The sequence below is a fragment of the Pinus tabuliformis genome, chromosome X (genome assembly GCF_031772625.1).
Source record: "Pinus tabuliformis cultivar Carrire ecotype Pingquan chromosome X, CPIR1, whole genome shotgun sequence".
Classification (NCBI taxonomy): domain Eukaryota; kingdom Viridiplantae; phylum Streptophyta; class Pinopsida; order Pinales; family Pinaceae; genus Pinus; species Pinus tabuliformis.
The window spans coordinates 1,188,951,755-1,188,967,982 of NC_142308.1; the positions used below are offsets into that span (position 1 = coordinate 1,188,951,755).

At 36.1% G+C, this 16,228-nt stretch overlaps 1 pseudogene; it reads left to right on the plus strand.

Moving 5' to 3' along the window:
• The first annotated feature begins 828 nt into the window (after nt 1–828).
• The window catches only part of LOC149144201 (protein LEO1 homolog), a 62,607-nt pseudogene continuing 47,207 nt past the window's right edge, over nt 829–16,228 (plus strand).

A 16,228-nucleotide genomic window follows, 5' to 3' on the forward strand; every position in this document is an offset into this window, starting at 1 on the left:
CATCAAATGTTGGTTCCCTTGCGGGTCAATGAGAATGCTCCCAGCGCCTGCACCTTCTAGGTAATTAGAGCCATCAAAGTAGAGTGTCCAAAACATAGAATCTGATGTTATATCAAATGAACTGCCTTCTACGAAATTGGCCCTATCATTTACCATATTAGAGGGTAGCTCATCAGTCAGACTATGGGGGAGAGCTTCCAAATGTGTGTTTATTGCATTTTCTTCAACTGTCTCTGCATGGAATTTTCCAAAACAAGTTTCTGTGGCACAAACGTCGAAACTATAATTCCCAGGGATAGAATTGGTAAACATTACAGGTTCATTTGGGTCGTTTAGTTTTGTCACTACATACTTCTTGTATATTACTCAATCAACTCTCAGCATATCACCTTTTCCCTTCTGAGGAAACAAGATATGGGACCAATCAGTGAGAAATACCCATTCAGATTTGCTGATCAGTGCCTACTAAGCAGCATTCCATATGCCTCGAGTATGTCGACTATCACTATGTCAATGACTCATGCGTACTATAGTTTGGTAGCCATCCGAATTAGCACATCTTTCAATTCTCTAATTACTTTTACCTTCGTTCTGTCTAGTTGCATAATTCAAGTTTCAGTTTTCTCAGGCATTGCATGAAGTCTTTTAGCAATAGTGTAAGGCATAACAATGGACGAGGCATCAAAATCTACCAGGCAATTGTATACTTTCATGTTGAAGCTTTCAAATGTGATAAGGAAAGGTGGAGTCATGGATTTTGATTTCCTTCCTATTATGGCTGCACTAACATCTTGAGGCATTTGATTCATTTTTGACAGAGTGGCTTCCATGGCTGATGGCGTTTGGGCTATACTGGGGGTTCTAATAGGTTTGGATGCCAACTTCTTGGTTTGGCTACTCGGATTGGTGGGAGATTTGCAATTCCATTCATTCATAGCTTTAAAAAGCAGATCCATTTGCTACGTTAACTTTAACAAATCGAAGTATGTGATATTAGCTCGAGATCTCTTAAGATCATCTAAAATATTGTAATCAATGTTATAAACAGGGTAGGGTAGAGTAAACATACCGATTTTTCGTTCTTAGGTGGGAGTTTACCATTTTTAGTTGCCTTCGTTGCATTTGGAGATGTATTATCTTTCTCTAGATAGTTCATGACTGGAATGCTCTTCGAATCACCACTAGTTTTATTCTTCTTGACATGAAACTTTGGAGCAGATGCCTTCAAAGGGCGAACATCTTTCTTTGTTTGGTCTACAAGCTTCATCATGCCCGCAAGTGGCCCTTTACTTCGTGTGTGGATTTCATTAGTGTGGATTTCTGTTGTACTATCTCCTTCGTCATTATCATTCCCATTTGTATAGAAATCCCACAATACATTGATTTGAGATACCTCGTCCAAGGGATCTTCTACTTGATACTCTTCCTCATCTTCTAGTTTAACCTCCAGCTCTACTATAGGTTCTTCTTTAGTAAGAAGCAATCCGATAAGAGCCCGTTCTTCCATATTTAAAATCCCTTAATTGGGTGGAGCAGGCAATGCAAGTTGACCATGACCACCTTTTTTCTTCTTACAATAGAAAGGTTTGAAGGATTTTCTGTTGTTATAATCTCCTCCATTCCCATTTGTACTCTCTTCAGAATTCCTTTTCATATCAATGATTGTGTTCGTCAATTTCTTAATGATCCGATGCAAACCTTCCACATCTGTGGTGTCCTTTTCTTTGATCTCAGCCACTTTATTATCACTCCCATTACTTTTCTTGGATGATTGAGATGCTTTCTTTCCTTCGGTCGTATGATGACAATTTGTGAGACTGATCATTTCATTCTCGATTTTTACTGCTTCATCGATAGCACCCTGTAAGGTTTGTGCGTTACTCCTTTTAATGCACATCGTGGTAGGGATAGGGAGAGAAGTGATGTAGAATTCCATGAGCACCTCATTAGTAGGTCTAGCATTAGCCAGGATTCTGTTGAACAAAGTGTTGAACCAGATGTTAAAATCCTTGATCTTTTCTTTGGTTTCCATTTTTAAACAGGATAGTTCTAAAACTAAGGTCGCAGGTGTTTTTTCATTGCTAAAATTTTCTAAGAAGACCTGCTGAAAGGCACCCCATGAGGTGATCGATCCTATTCTGAAGCTAAAGTACCACGTGGAAGCCATACCAATCATAGTAAAAGGGAACAAGCGACATACCACATCTTTGTTGACTTCACCCAACATGCACATGACTAAGAAGAAAGAGTGAATATGGTTATTAGCAATGTCTCTCCGCTCAGGGTCGAATTTAGGCAATACTCTTTCTGTGTTCTTGGGTAAGGCATGTTGCTGCCAAGCTACTGCTACGACATCCTATGCAATCTAGGGAGGGAGTTCTCCCGGAGGAGGTGGGGATTGATTCCCACCTAGAGGAGGAGGTGGGGGTTGATTCCCACCTAGAGGAGGCGGTGGAGGTTGATTCCCACCTGGAGGAGGAACGTTAACCATATTATGGTTGGGGTGGTTCTAGTTGAAGGTTTCCCTCGGGTGTTCTTTGTTAGGATTTCCGAAATCGAGCCAGGGATTACCTTTAGAGTTGGGATCCTCAGGAATTTCTTCCCAAGGAGTGTTGATACTTTGCAAGGACTCTAGCACAATATCTTGAAGTGAAGGGGTTACAGATGTCTCATCGTTTATGGGACAGATCCTTGGCTTTCTTTTAGTTGTTAGAGGTAAAGAATGAAAGATGGGGAGCTAAGATAGGGAACGAGCATAAGCATGAGTAACTACTCTAATTGGTAGTTCCTGAGTGACAGGATACTCCCACAGTCTCTCTTCCTTCGGTGACCCAAACACGGGACTTAGAGGGATCTCTGCTTCTTCGAAATGAGGCTCTTCCAAATGGGTGGAAGGATCTTTTTGACCTTTACGATCCATACATCAATATTTTCAAATCCATGCCCTCTTTTCGACATTTATAGAAGAAATCTTGAAAGCTGTGGATGGCGGTTCAGGCCCTCCTTCTAGCACCAAATTTGTTGACACAACGAATTTTCGCTATGCCAACAAAGGGGAACCAACCCGATCGCAGACCTCGATTAGATCTGCTTTCATTTGGAATGGCTAGTTCCAACGGGTTTCAAAGGATCTCGTAAACTGTTATAGGTGTTGAAAGATTTCTCCCCAGAGGAAGACTTCCATTAAATCAACAAAAGAAACAGCTAACCTATATGTATCAAGTCCTATCTACACTGATTCTACCTACTTATGTTAGTCCTAAATATTCTAATCTCTCCTGCAGGAGCATAATAAAAGAGATTAAACATCATATATAGATTCCAAGTCCAAATAAATCAATTACTGAGTTCACCAATGAACAAGGTTGTATTTAAGCTTAATTGCAATCTAATTATTCATAGAAGAATACACATTCTTGTTTCTACAAATAAAACTTGCAACTGATGTTTAATGTAGCTTCGAATCGGAGATCGCTCATGAGTTAACCATGATAACTAATTATATTCAAATAACCAAGACTAGTCATAAGCTGTCTATTATCACTATGTGTTAGTGCCTATATTTACCTTAGGCTGAGGAAGGTAGGGTCCAGGGCCAACATCAAACCACGCTTAACCTGGTAGCTAGCCCTACCAGGTCGGGAGAGGGCTCTCTCCGGGTCAATATCGGTAAATAATGATCGATGAGGGCTTGAGATGACTGATATAAATACTGATCTTAGGCTAGGTATAAGTTCAAGAGAGTTTGATTTAATAAAATAATGCTTTGTTGGCTCAGATGGAAAGATAGATTTTGGGTGCGGGGATTGAGGCTTAGTCCTGCAGAGATCTCAATGGGGCAAGGTAGGCAATTATTTTTGGCACTTAAAATTGAATGAGATGGAAAGAATAGATAGGTGAGGTGTTGAAGAGGGCAATAGCAATCATGGATCCTCCCCAAACAGCTGAAAACATCAAGAAACTAAAGCAAACGTCAAGTAGAGTACTGCAATTTCAATGGATTCTACTTACACTCTTATTTGTTTAGTTCAGAAGAAACAAGATAGAGAATGGCATACATAACACATAAGAAAATTCACAATTACAAAGAAAAGCACTGTACCAAGGCAAATTGCCATAGGGATCCCAAAGAGTGCTGCAAATCCTGGTCTCAATTCCTTAGCCAAAATGCTGATATGAGTGTACAATGAAGCTCAAGGCTTTCTCAAAAGTCCAACCATGCTAATGACTGAAAAACTACATAATATAGACAAACCATAGCTCATCCTAGCCTCTAGGGGTCAAGCTCACATGTTTAGGAGCTATTTCAACTAATTCTAAATTGAGAACTAGAAATTAGGCAACAGAACAACATACCTCTAGAAACAAGGGAATTGATTCATTCAGTTTCAAACAACCTTTAAACTGATGAATCTACCTCCATAAGTGAAAATTTGACATATTTACATCATGATCCATCAATGTAAATTAAATTACATCACAAATTTTCCATTAAGAAAGTGAAAAAGTCAAACTGGCCAAAGCTGGGCAAAAAACAGAGTAATACTTGGTCAAACGGGCAAAATTTCGTCTATGCGCCGCGCCAAATTCTCTATGCGTAGCATCTGTTTGGAGCCACTTTTGAAGGCCTTCCTGGTGTTCAAATTCATTCTAAGTGTCCTTTTTGGAAGGGCCTTCCTGTCTACTTTCCAACCCAAGTGGAATTTTTCAATTTGGAGTTCATTTGCCCTGTCAAAAGTCAAATCTCCCAAGACTGGTCAAAATGTGCAAAATGAGGCTGCCTAAAGGCAGAGTTCTGTTGCAGCCAACTTTTGAAGGTCTTCCTCAACCAAAAATTGAGCTTATGATAGCTCATTGGAAATCTCTTTGTGTCTACTTATCATTTGACTCATCAAGCAAGTCATGTGGCCAACCAAGCTAGGATAAATCTTGATTTTCCAAAAGTCACTTTAGAGGTGCATCAATTCTCCTGAGGCAACTGTATTTTTGAAATTTCTCTAAAACCATGACACCTGTGTAAAAAGTGAATGAATTTTTTCTTCCTTGGCCTATTGTGGACAGAAACCTCTCTCAGTTTTTCCAAATTCATCTTTTCTTTCTCAAAAACATCATTGAAGTAAAACCTATCCCGATGTGTGGAACTGGGGATTTGTCAAAATGAAGTGAAATGAAGGGGATAATGGGCTTCTAAATTCTTGAGGAAATTTTGGGAAGTAGGGAGGGATATTAGGAAATAGGGGAAGTGGAATTTCAAAAATTGAGTGAAGGGAAGGGGTCAAAAAGGGAAAAACATAGGCCTAGCCTAGAAAATTGCCAAGTTGTAGCAAGAAACTAGGGTTTGTGGGAAAATGAGGAATTTAAGGGATATCAATGATGGGAAGTGTTTAATATGGTACATTAAGGATAGGGGAAGGTGTATGAACATCAGGGTACAATTTTTGCTGATGATTTGACCATCCAAGAGAAATTACCTTCAAAACCCTAGGAGAGGGAAATGAACCTTACCTAGGCACAATTGAAGCATGAACAAGGTGTAAAATGACCCATTGGAACCTGACATGATGATGAAAACCATCTGAATGATGGTACACTCAACCGAATGGTGAAATGAAGCTCTTGGGACAACCATTAGGGTTTGGGAATTTTTAACTAGGGTTTGGGATAGTTAGGACTAGGGATTTGGGATTAATAATTTAAGGAGATGGGGTTTATGAAAATGTAATGAGAAGGAGAAAATGAATGAGGGAATGAAGGAGTGAGGGAGTGAAAATGAAGGAGTGGAAGAATAAACTTGGCAGCAAAATAACAAGTACAAACCCTAGGCAATGGCTTTTGAGAAATTGCAAAGTATTAGGGTTTGAATTTTCTTTTACGCAACCACCATAAATTTTAAGAAAAACCCCTTTACTAGCAAGGAAAGGATCTTGACTTACTTTCACACTAGAAGATTTGAACAATTTTGGAAATTTAAGGGAGTTTATGATGAAACCAGGCTTGGTAGCTCTATGCGCTGCGCCCTTTATATGCGTCGTGCCAGTGTATTTTTTACATTGTAGAGGCCGACCCAATGCGTTGCGCCTCTGGATTTGCACAGTTTTGCTTCAAACTTGCGTCCTTTCTCCAACACAACCGTCTCTTGCTTAATATGTCATCTTTGAATGCAAATGAGCTCTTTGAACATGACCAATGAGTTATATACAAGATATTTTAATTTTTCACTTATCAAAAACCCACTTTGTAATGTTTGCATTTGACTTGCTTTTCAAACTCTGTTTTTGGGCAGTTTGCTTTATTTTTTCCTGTGATGAACTGAATGCTTTGATTTTTTGTTTTCCTTGCAGGTGATGGAGCAGCTGAAGCTTGGCAAGGTGACCAGGGTTGCCACTGAAGTGATTTACATACAAGAGAACTGAAATTACATGAATTTATACAACAAAAACCTAGAATACTCTGTTTTTCCTCAAAACAGAGTTTTGAGGAAAAATACATTTCTGAGCAATTGATTATGAATTTTATTGGTACTGGAAACTCCTCATGCACCTGCTGACCATTATTGGACAATTTGAAGACCCTTTTGATGAGACTCTAGACCTAATGAAAGTGAAACCCTAGAAATGACTCTCGCAAATTTAAAGACAAAAGGTGATTGAAGATGATTTTAATGAATGGAAATGGGCCAGCAGGCAAAAGGCATGAGGGAAAATGTAAAACAAGCCACTACTGTCAGATGATCCATGCTCCTAATGGAATGTAGCTAACTGAGTGAGACATCTAAAATGAAATGAAACAAGAGAATTTGATCTCTGACGGAGGGATGAAGATACTGACACTAACACTATGCACAAAAACAAAACATATATATCCTCATGCCAGTCACAACACCCTAATTCCAAACATAAAAAAAAAGGAAAATGAATTTGAAAAAAAGGATTCTTCTTGACCCAAACAGTCTTCTTTATTAGCAAAATAAATCAAACCCTATTCTTCCCCTAAAAAAGCCCTCTCTTCGTCTCTGGAGGTAATACTTATGCAGAAAGAAACCGACCCTCCGTTTTCCCCTGACTTTCCAACTTCCTGCCCTTTTCAATATACAAATTAAAATATATAGACGCAGAATGGTCAGTGAAACCATTGACACGTCAATGCCACATTTGATGGAGCATTTTATTTCCTAGGGGAAATGAATGGATGTCGATGGAAAGGAGAATGACTATGTGTCATCTCTTCATGATAAACCCCGGGACAACATAACTTTCAGAATACACAGGCAACACATGGAAACCCAACCGTGAACATCTAAGGCCAGATTTTAAATAGAATACACCCGTATATATAAACTCATCAGATCCTCTCATGCATCCTTTACCCGCAGCCGTTCCTGATGCTTATGTGTCTTCCCTTCAATCTTGCTTTTCTTCTCTTGATCCTCGCCTGCAGAAATAATTAACATTAGCTATGATTATGAAAAATATGAAAGAAATGCCCAAAAAACAAATCTTTCCCTCATTAAAACTTTTATAAAGAGATGGACTATGTAACTGGGAGCTCTGCATATAGTATCAAGCATTTTCGTTGTCTATAATATTCAATCTTTATTTAAGAATCACTTGCTGGTATAAAAAGAGGTAAAAGCAAGAGGGAGAAACGATAAAGGCATATCAAAATAAAAAAGGAGAAAGTGTGAAAGAATCGATCCCTGGTTCAGCCAAGGTTGCGATGCGATCAAGTTGCAATTGCACATTGCAACGGGCAATGACATGCAACATCACCGCTAGTTCTACCGATTGCGATTTGCGATGGGATTCGGACCTGAAAACATATGTGTTGCATTTAATAATCCTTGCCGGTCCACCATATTGTGGAATGTTGAAGCTTGGGTTGATACACTAGTCGAAAGTGCCGATTGCGAGGTCCGATGTGATCGGAAGCCTGATCACATCACAATTATTCATGGGAGATAAACCTTAGCCCTTACCCAATGCAAAATGCGATATGCGATGTAATGATGGACCCAATAGGATATGGACGTGGTTAATTGCATTTGAAGTGTGGGAGGTCATCGCATATCGGATGCAAAAGAGGAATGTGTAGTGCGACCGCGGAAATTGCAAGATTGTGGCAGCAATAAAGGCATGCATCGAGAAATGTGTAAAGACCAAGGAAACGCGGAAAAGGTAAGTTATGTATGCCTACAAAGTATTTCTATTATAAAAGCATTATAAAAGAAATAAAGACGCAATAGAAGGTTTTGTGGGTTGGGTCCAAATACAACCATAGTAGAGAGTGGGGGTTGGTTATATGTGTGGGTATAGAGTACCATGAAAGTTTATGAGGATTGAATAAGTCTCGATGAAAGGATATGAATGAAGTGCTAGACTGAGTTATAAATAAATCATTTTGTAGATATGTATTAAGGGGGCCTTAACCATTCAACTTTGAAGACATAATCCCATGTGACAAATCCAGTAAGAAATGGAAGATCAAACGTCTAGGGGACACATTCAAATTTTCCACCAGAGCAGGTTCTAATAGGGTGGTGGTTGTGGCCACAACAGGGTGTTGCTAAGAAACCATATTTCAACTATTTCAAATGCTAGGCTATCAATTAGGTCTATAATGGAGGAGGTAAAAGAAGATGGATAATGCAATAGAAATACGGGGGTGTGGATCAGAAATTTATGACCAATATAGAGAACTATGAGAAATCTTATAGTCATTTTTCTTTTATTGAATAATAGTGCATAATGTTTAGTATTTTTACTTGATTAGGTTGAAGGCGTTCTAAGGGGAGTCCTCTTGACCATTTTTTTTTCCTACATCCAATTTACCAGTTGACACCTATAGTATGTCTGAGTCTAATTGAAAATTTCCACCTACTGATGTGTTCCCCTCCTTTGGTCCCGCGTCTTCCTTTACCTCCTCACAAAAGCCTCTACATATTTTACTTGAATGTTGCTTCATATGCCCCTCGTTGCTGCTGAAAATTGTCCTCCTCCACCTAGAATGGAAATGGAGGCCCTCTATTCCCAATTTATGTTTTTTATATATCACCTGCAAAATATTAGCATAGAATAAGTCAGTTATTTGACATGTATCACAGTTTTAGATGTGTTTATCTATACAATTATAGGTTATGAAACAATTTTTTAATGAAAACAATGTAGAATATGTAGTTGGGACTTAAAACATGTCTTATTAGCAGTAAACCTACAACTAATCAGAATATAAGGAAAAAGAATATTGTTTTTTAGTTTTAGTTCATCTAATAAATGACTAAGTCGTGGTGAGGATGATGTTAAACTATAAGTTTATCAAAATACATGTCATTGTTTTAAAGGTAAAATAAAATTCCAAAGTTTGCTTTTAATGTATTTATGTTTTTATGATGTTTTAGTTTGATTGACATATTTTTGAAACCATTTGGAACATAGTGAAATCAGTATGCAAGATAAGTTTGGGATTTTTTTTTCTAGAATTTGCAGTAGTAAAGACTCCAAACTTGAAATAATTTGGTTAAACATTTGGATTTTAAAGGTAAAAATTTAAACATTGTTTAAATTTAACTCGGCCTAACGGTTAAGAGCATATTTTTCCTCATAAGACGTCATAGGTTTAAATCCATAAGGGGCTAAATTATGTACACCTTCATAGATCTTAGCAGTCAAATCATTGCATAGAAGTAGGTCCCCTATTCCAAAAACAAAGGAGTCTCATACACCAATTTGAACTTGGTAGTGATATTATATATATATATATATATATATATATATATAGATATATAGAGTATCTTCCTCCCCCTAACAATGAGTCTTTTGAGATAAAGAAATGTTTTATTTCTCCTCTTTTTTGCCTTGTCAATGAGCAAAATATAAGAGATGCCAAGATAAATTTTGACCAAAAATGGGTCTTTTGAGATTTGAAGTGATAAAACTTAAAAAGAAGTAGGATTCTTCATGTTTTTTTGCTTTCCCTTTTTTTAAATTTGTAATCATTTTTTTAGTGTTCAGATCCATTACATCATAGGCTCAAAGTCAATATATCACTTGTGGGAATTTAACTTAGGTGAGAAGGATCTCAATCATTCCTCCCAACTACCTGAGATAAACTCAAATTCACTTTTTAATTTGAATTTTTATTTTAGAAATTATTTTTTATTATTGTTATCATTTTATTAAATTATTTATAGTTATGATAGTTAGTGGATATATTTATAATTTTTAAATTTTAGGTATATATGTTGTAGGAAAAAAGTAAAACACATATATATTAAATTTATTTAATTTAATAATAGTCATTTTTTAAAATTTAAATTTAATATGTTTTATTATTTAAATTTTAATATATAAAAAATATATAGTTGTTTAATATTTTTAAGTATATTTTAAATAAAAATAACTAATAATTCCTATTAAAATTATTTTATGCTATTTAAATCTTTATTCGTTGAAGTTTGTACTTATTTTGTTTTTTTTCAAGAGCAATAAGATTTCTTTTGTTTTTTTTCACATAGTGACCAAATTTGTTAGTAAAGATTTTATATTATTTTATTTTTGTATAAAGAGTTATCAGATGTATTAAAGAAAAAGAGAAAATTAGATGATGGTATTTTTATATAGTTTGAGTGGGTCTAATGGTTAAGGATTTGTCCTTCTTTGTAACAAGTTAGGTTATAGATTGTGTATATCTCTGTAAATTTTAAAAGTAAAATCACTATAGGGAGGTAATCCTTCATACACCGATTTAATATTTGGCTTAGCCATGACATTATTATTATTATTAAACCATTATATATATATATATATATATATATACACACACACTAGTGGTGTGGCGCTCTACAACGTAGTGTTGAGTGGATGTGTACGATGTAATTCAAGTATGTAAGCAATTTTAAATGCCGGCTTAATTAAAAATAGAAATAAATAAAAGTTAAAAGTTAAAATATACAAAAAGTAAAAGTTAAAAGTTAAAAGTGATTAATCATGAATATTCACCCCCACTTTACGGTGGATATTATTAACTTGTAAAGAGACTTTGTTACAATACCATGGGCCAATACCATGGCTTATCAATACCATTTGCCCAAAAAACATAAATTATTTCACAATCAAAATATTTTATAACAATATGAAAAGATTCTTAACCATGGATATTATTAACTTGTAAATAGACTTTGTTACAATACCATGGGCCAATACATGGTTTATCAATACCACATGTGCAAAAAACACAACTTATTTCATAATCAAAATATTTTATAACAATATGACAAGATTTATAACCATCATTCACCCCTACCTTCCCATGGATATTATTAACTTGTAAATAGACTTTGTTACAATACCATGGGCCAATACCATGGCTTATCAATATCAGATGCCCAAAAATTATGACTTATTTCATGATCAAAATATTTTATAACAATATGACAATATTCTTAACCATGGGTATTCACCGACCCTTTGCCATGGATATTATTAACTTGTAAACAGACTTTGTTACAGTATAATAAGCCAATACCATGGCTTATCAATATCACATGACAAAAAACCATAACTTATTTATTTCACAATTAAAATATTTTATTATAATTTAATTTACAACATTTTTTTAATTGAATCTAAAACGAAAAAGGTTATAATTATTTTTAAGATATATCTAAATCTAAACCGAAACCCTCTATGCTTAAGACTACTAAAAATATTCTCATAGAAATTAAAACAAGGTTTTAATAAAATTATATGAGAATACATGTATATATAAAGATGTGAAATTTATATAATGTAAATAATATTATTAAGAACTAGCATAGATCCATCTTAACTAACTATCTAAACCATTATAGCAAGCCAAGTGATTAACAATAATAGAGGAAAGATAATGCATGTTTTTTTCAAGGTTTTCATTATTGTATTTTATTTGACATGATTGATCCAAAATATAAGTTTAATATGTTCAACCAATTGAGTTTTTTTTAATTTAGATACTTTCTTAAACACAGTACAATGGCATTAATTTTAAGACAGAGGAATGGAGGGAGATAGTGAAAAAACTAGGGAGAGAGAGTGAGAGAGAGGGAGGTGATGGAGAGAGGGAGAGGGAGAGAAAGAAAGAGAGATGGAGGAGGGAGAGAGAGAGGGAGGAATGAAAAAAATACATATAGAGTTAGAGGTAGAGAAAGAGAGGCAATGACAAGGGAGAGATGGAGAGAGAGGAGAGGAGGGAAGAGAGAGAAGAGGAGACAAGGGAGATAGGAAGAGAAGGGGAAGAGAGAGACAAAGATGGAGGGGGAGAGAGGATTAGAGAGGGAGGGAGATAGTGACAGAGTTGGAGGGGAGAGAGTGAGTGTGAGTGATAGGGAGGAGAGACAAAGGGAGGTGCAAGAGAAAGGGGGAGAGAGAAAGGAAGAGAGAGAGATGGTGTTGCAGGGGGAGAAAGGGGGAGGGAAGAAGAAAGGCATAGAGGGAGAAAGGTGGAGAGAGAGAGGGAGTGAAAAGGGAGAGATGGAAAGAGAGTGAGGGAGAGAGGAGAGCCTTAGGGAAGAGATAGAGAAGGATAGAGGCATATAAGGGGAAGATAGAGAGGGAGAGGAAGAGGGAGCCTAGAGAGAGATATGGAGAGAGAATGTGTATGTTTGGGGGTTGAGATAGAGAGAGGGAATAAGAAAGAGACATACAAATATAGATATTATATAACCAACCCAGATCCATCTTAACCCCAGATCTATCAAGCAACGAGAGTGATCAAATCTCTTGACGTGCAAGCCTTTCGTCAAGTTTTGCACTCAAAAAAGAGGTTTGCGCCTCAAAATATTTGATCCCTCTCAGCACTTGATAGATCCGAAGTTAAGATGGATCTAGGCCGATTAATTATAATAATATAAAACTATGAAAAGATATTCAATTATCATAGGTTTAAATATGAATCTAAAATTTATGAGGAAATTCTCCAATTTATAAAGAGAAGTATGAAATTTGTAGGATTATTTTTGGTGACTATTTAAAAATGAAAAAATTAATGACAAAAAATATTTTGGATCAATGTTGTTTGAAAAATTAATGATGAGTATTGTGAATTTCCTTAATTGCAACAATTGGAAATTAATCTTCTAACTCATGCAGTTTATTTGTATTCAAAATTATGATGGCAGATAATGATTAATTCACTACAACAATCTTCACAAATAAATACAAGAATTGAGAAATAATGCACATAAACAAAATTATGGATACCAAGATTTTTGGACAATAGTTCTTGGAAAAACCCCAATGTGGCGAAAACTAGACAAACAAATGAGGGTTTTTATTACTAATATTTAACAATTTGAGAAATATATTTGTTTTCCTCTCACTGGAAAAGCTCCAGGAAAAAAAAATATCCATGGGAAAAATAATCTAGAAACACAAGTTTCTTCTACAAAATAATTTCGGCCTTCCTTAGCCTATTCATGCCTCCTCTTGGCAAATCATAATGGTGGTTAGAAATGTGCATTGGCTCCTCTAGAAAATTTGCTCATCCTCTAGGAAAATTCCCCTGCAAGTAAAACTACCTCCAACACTTCTCTTAACCCACTCACTCTGCCTCAGGGTGATAGATATAATGCTGGCACACTAAAACGAGCTCCTCTTTGTCACTCACACTGACTATTTGGCTGCTCGCAGTACTGAATTTGGCCTCCTCTTATGCAAATAAAATTTACCTCCTTCCTGCTGCTTGAAACTAGAAATCATTGTGGAAATCTCCTCCGGAAATCTTCTCCCAAATTTTATGTTGAAACCCTATTATTGGTGTCTCCCTCAGCTTCAATTTCACCCTTATTAATCACTACAAATGGGTAAGTCAGACTTCTTGAATGATCTTCAATGTACCATCAAAATGCTCTTATAATATCTCATTGAGCCACCAATGGCCACAATATAATCACAATCAATGTCTAAGATTATATTGACCCCGTCAAATGATTTTTCTAGAAGTCTCTAGAGAAAAATGAATTTTCCTCAATTAATATGATTTAATTAACAAATTTTCCTAAGTTAGACTTAGCAATATTTAATAATTAGATAATTAATATAATTGAGGTGTTTCTTGCGAAACCTTTTCTGGTTATTGGAGAAATTGCATTCCTTAGCCTCATAGACACCATAAATACTAGAACACCTATCTGATGCAACCAAAAAATAAAACTCCCTCTTAACGAGGAAGATGTTCTCCACTACTCCCATCTTATCCCTAAAGTAGACAAACATATCCTTACCCAAGGCCTTCGTGAGAATATCTGCAACCTGCTAATCTATGGGAACATGTTCTACCCAAACTAATTCATGTTGACACAATCTTTGATGAAGTGGTATCTTATGGCAATATGCTTCTACCTATCATGAAATAATGGATTTTCAGAGAATTTGATTGAACTATGATTATCGTAGTAGCTAGTGGTCGAATAGTTTCACATGTGACTATGCTCAATACCATGTATTCTGCCTCTACAAAACTCAGTGCCATTGAATTCTACTTCTTGTTGCACCAAGAGACAACCCCTGATCCAATACTAAAGCAAAGCCCTAAAGTGATTTTTTGATCCAATGAACTACATGTCCATTCTACATCTGTACATCCACACAAACTAACACCATCACCTCAAGCATATCATAATTGTTATACGTAATTTACGATTACAAACAAAAGTATCTCCCCTAGGTCATTGGCTAACCTAGAACAATATAGAGACAAGGAACAAAATACTTTTCGTAAAGTAAATAGATGACAGAGTGAGGCCTACCTAGAATCCTTCACACACTTCGCTCCTTCTTTAGCTTGGAAGCTCCAATTGTAGCTCCAATTACCAAAATTAGAACCTACACAGTCAGATAACACAAGCCAAGAAACTACAAGATCTATGTAGTATCATCTAAGTACTTCTTTCAATATATCAACATGGTATTGAAATAAGTGAAATAACAACATCACATATAGGAAAACAATGAATTCTTTGCATTAATATAAATGGAAGGAGATTACAACCATAAGTAGTAGTTTCTATTGTAGAAGATCTCCTCCAAGTTGTTGACGTGTCCTTTCCTTGTCATAATATGAACCTCCAACCACCCTAAATGCATGAGATGATGACCACTCACTACAAAAGGATAAGGGAAGAATTACTCTCCAATATCCAACCACCAACCACATAGAAGGCTAAGAATATATAAACAAGTATGATAAGTTGGGAGTTCTTATCCAATTACCAATCTAGGGTAAGAGATCCACCTTTGATGGAGGGATAGGATCAAAGGATAAGTGTGAAATCTCCAATGTAGGGATGGATAGGATCTGATTTTTTTATCCAATGTAAGTAGTTGAAACAATTTCTAGAAACTCCTAGAAGGGAAAGCTTCCAGAATCATGATCATTATCCCGTATTCTAGAACCAACAGAGGTGCAAAGGGGAGAAACCTTCTAGTCATCAACACAGGCCAAAGTAGAGCAACATGCTAGTGAACTCACCCTAGTAGGCTTATAGGGAGCTTTGGTCCTCAAACTAGCTCATATGATGCAGTTTAGGGTTGAAATTCTGGTAAATGAAAGGTACATTCTTAGGGCTTGTTGTAAGATGGTGATAAGGGGGGAATAGGATGTTGATTGATCCCATTAGGAGGCTCATTGATCCATTGTGACAAAATGGCCTATAATTGAATGCCCCCTAAAGTGCAAAGTCAGAGATGATGACTTATGATGGAAGTGCTTTACCTTGTGACAAGTAGGGATCAAGGACAACCGACGATCTTCATCTTCTACAATACATTTACAACATGAAATATTTTTTTGTTGAGGGGCATACCCATACTCATCTCATAAGCTATCATAACATGTACGATGATCAAAAGACGCATCCACAGATGCAACTAGTGGATCCATGACTGGATTACTATCTAGATGATTATAGCCATCATACATTTTGATCTTTGTATAATCCTGAAATCCCAGCCCGGATGGCAGAAACTAGATTCAGGGTCTTCTATCTCATCCACATGACCAACCAACGTATGAGTCTAACCATGTGAATCAATGAGCTAGAGTCAAACATGGTAGACACCGTCTGATTACTAGCCAATTATGTAAGTTGTTAATAGATGTGAGACAAACCACTGACGATGTTAATGGCTCTCAAGGTACTATGATACAATTTGTATGGAATGAATAAATGAGATGATGTCAAACACCACACAAAATC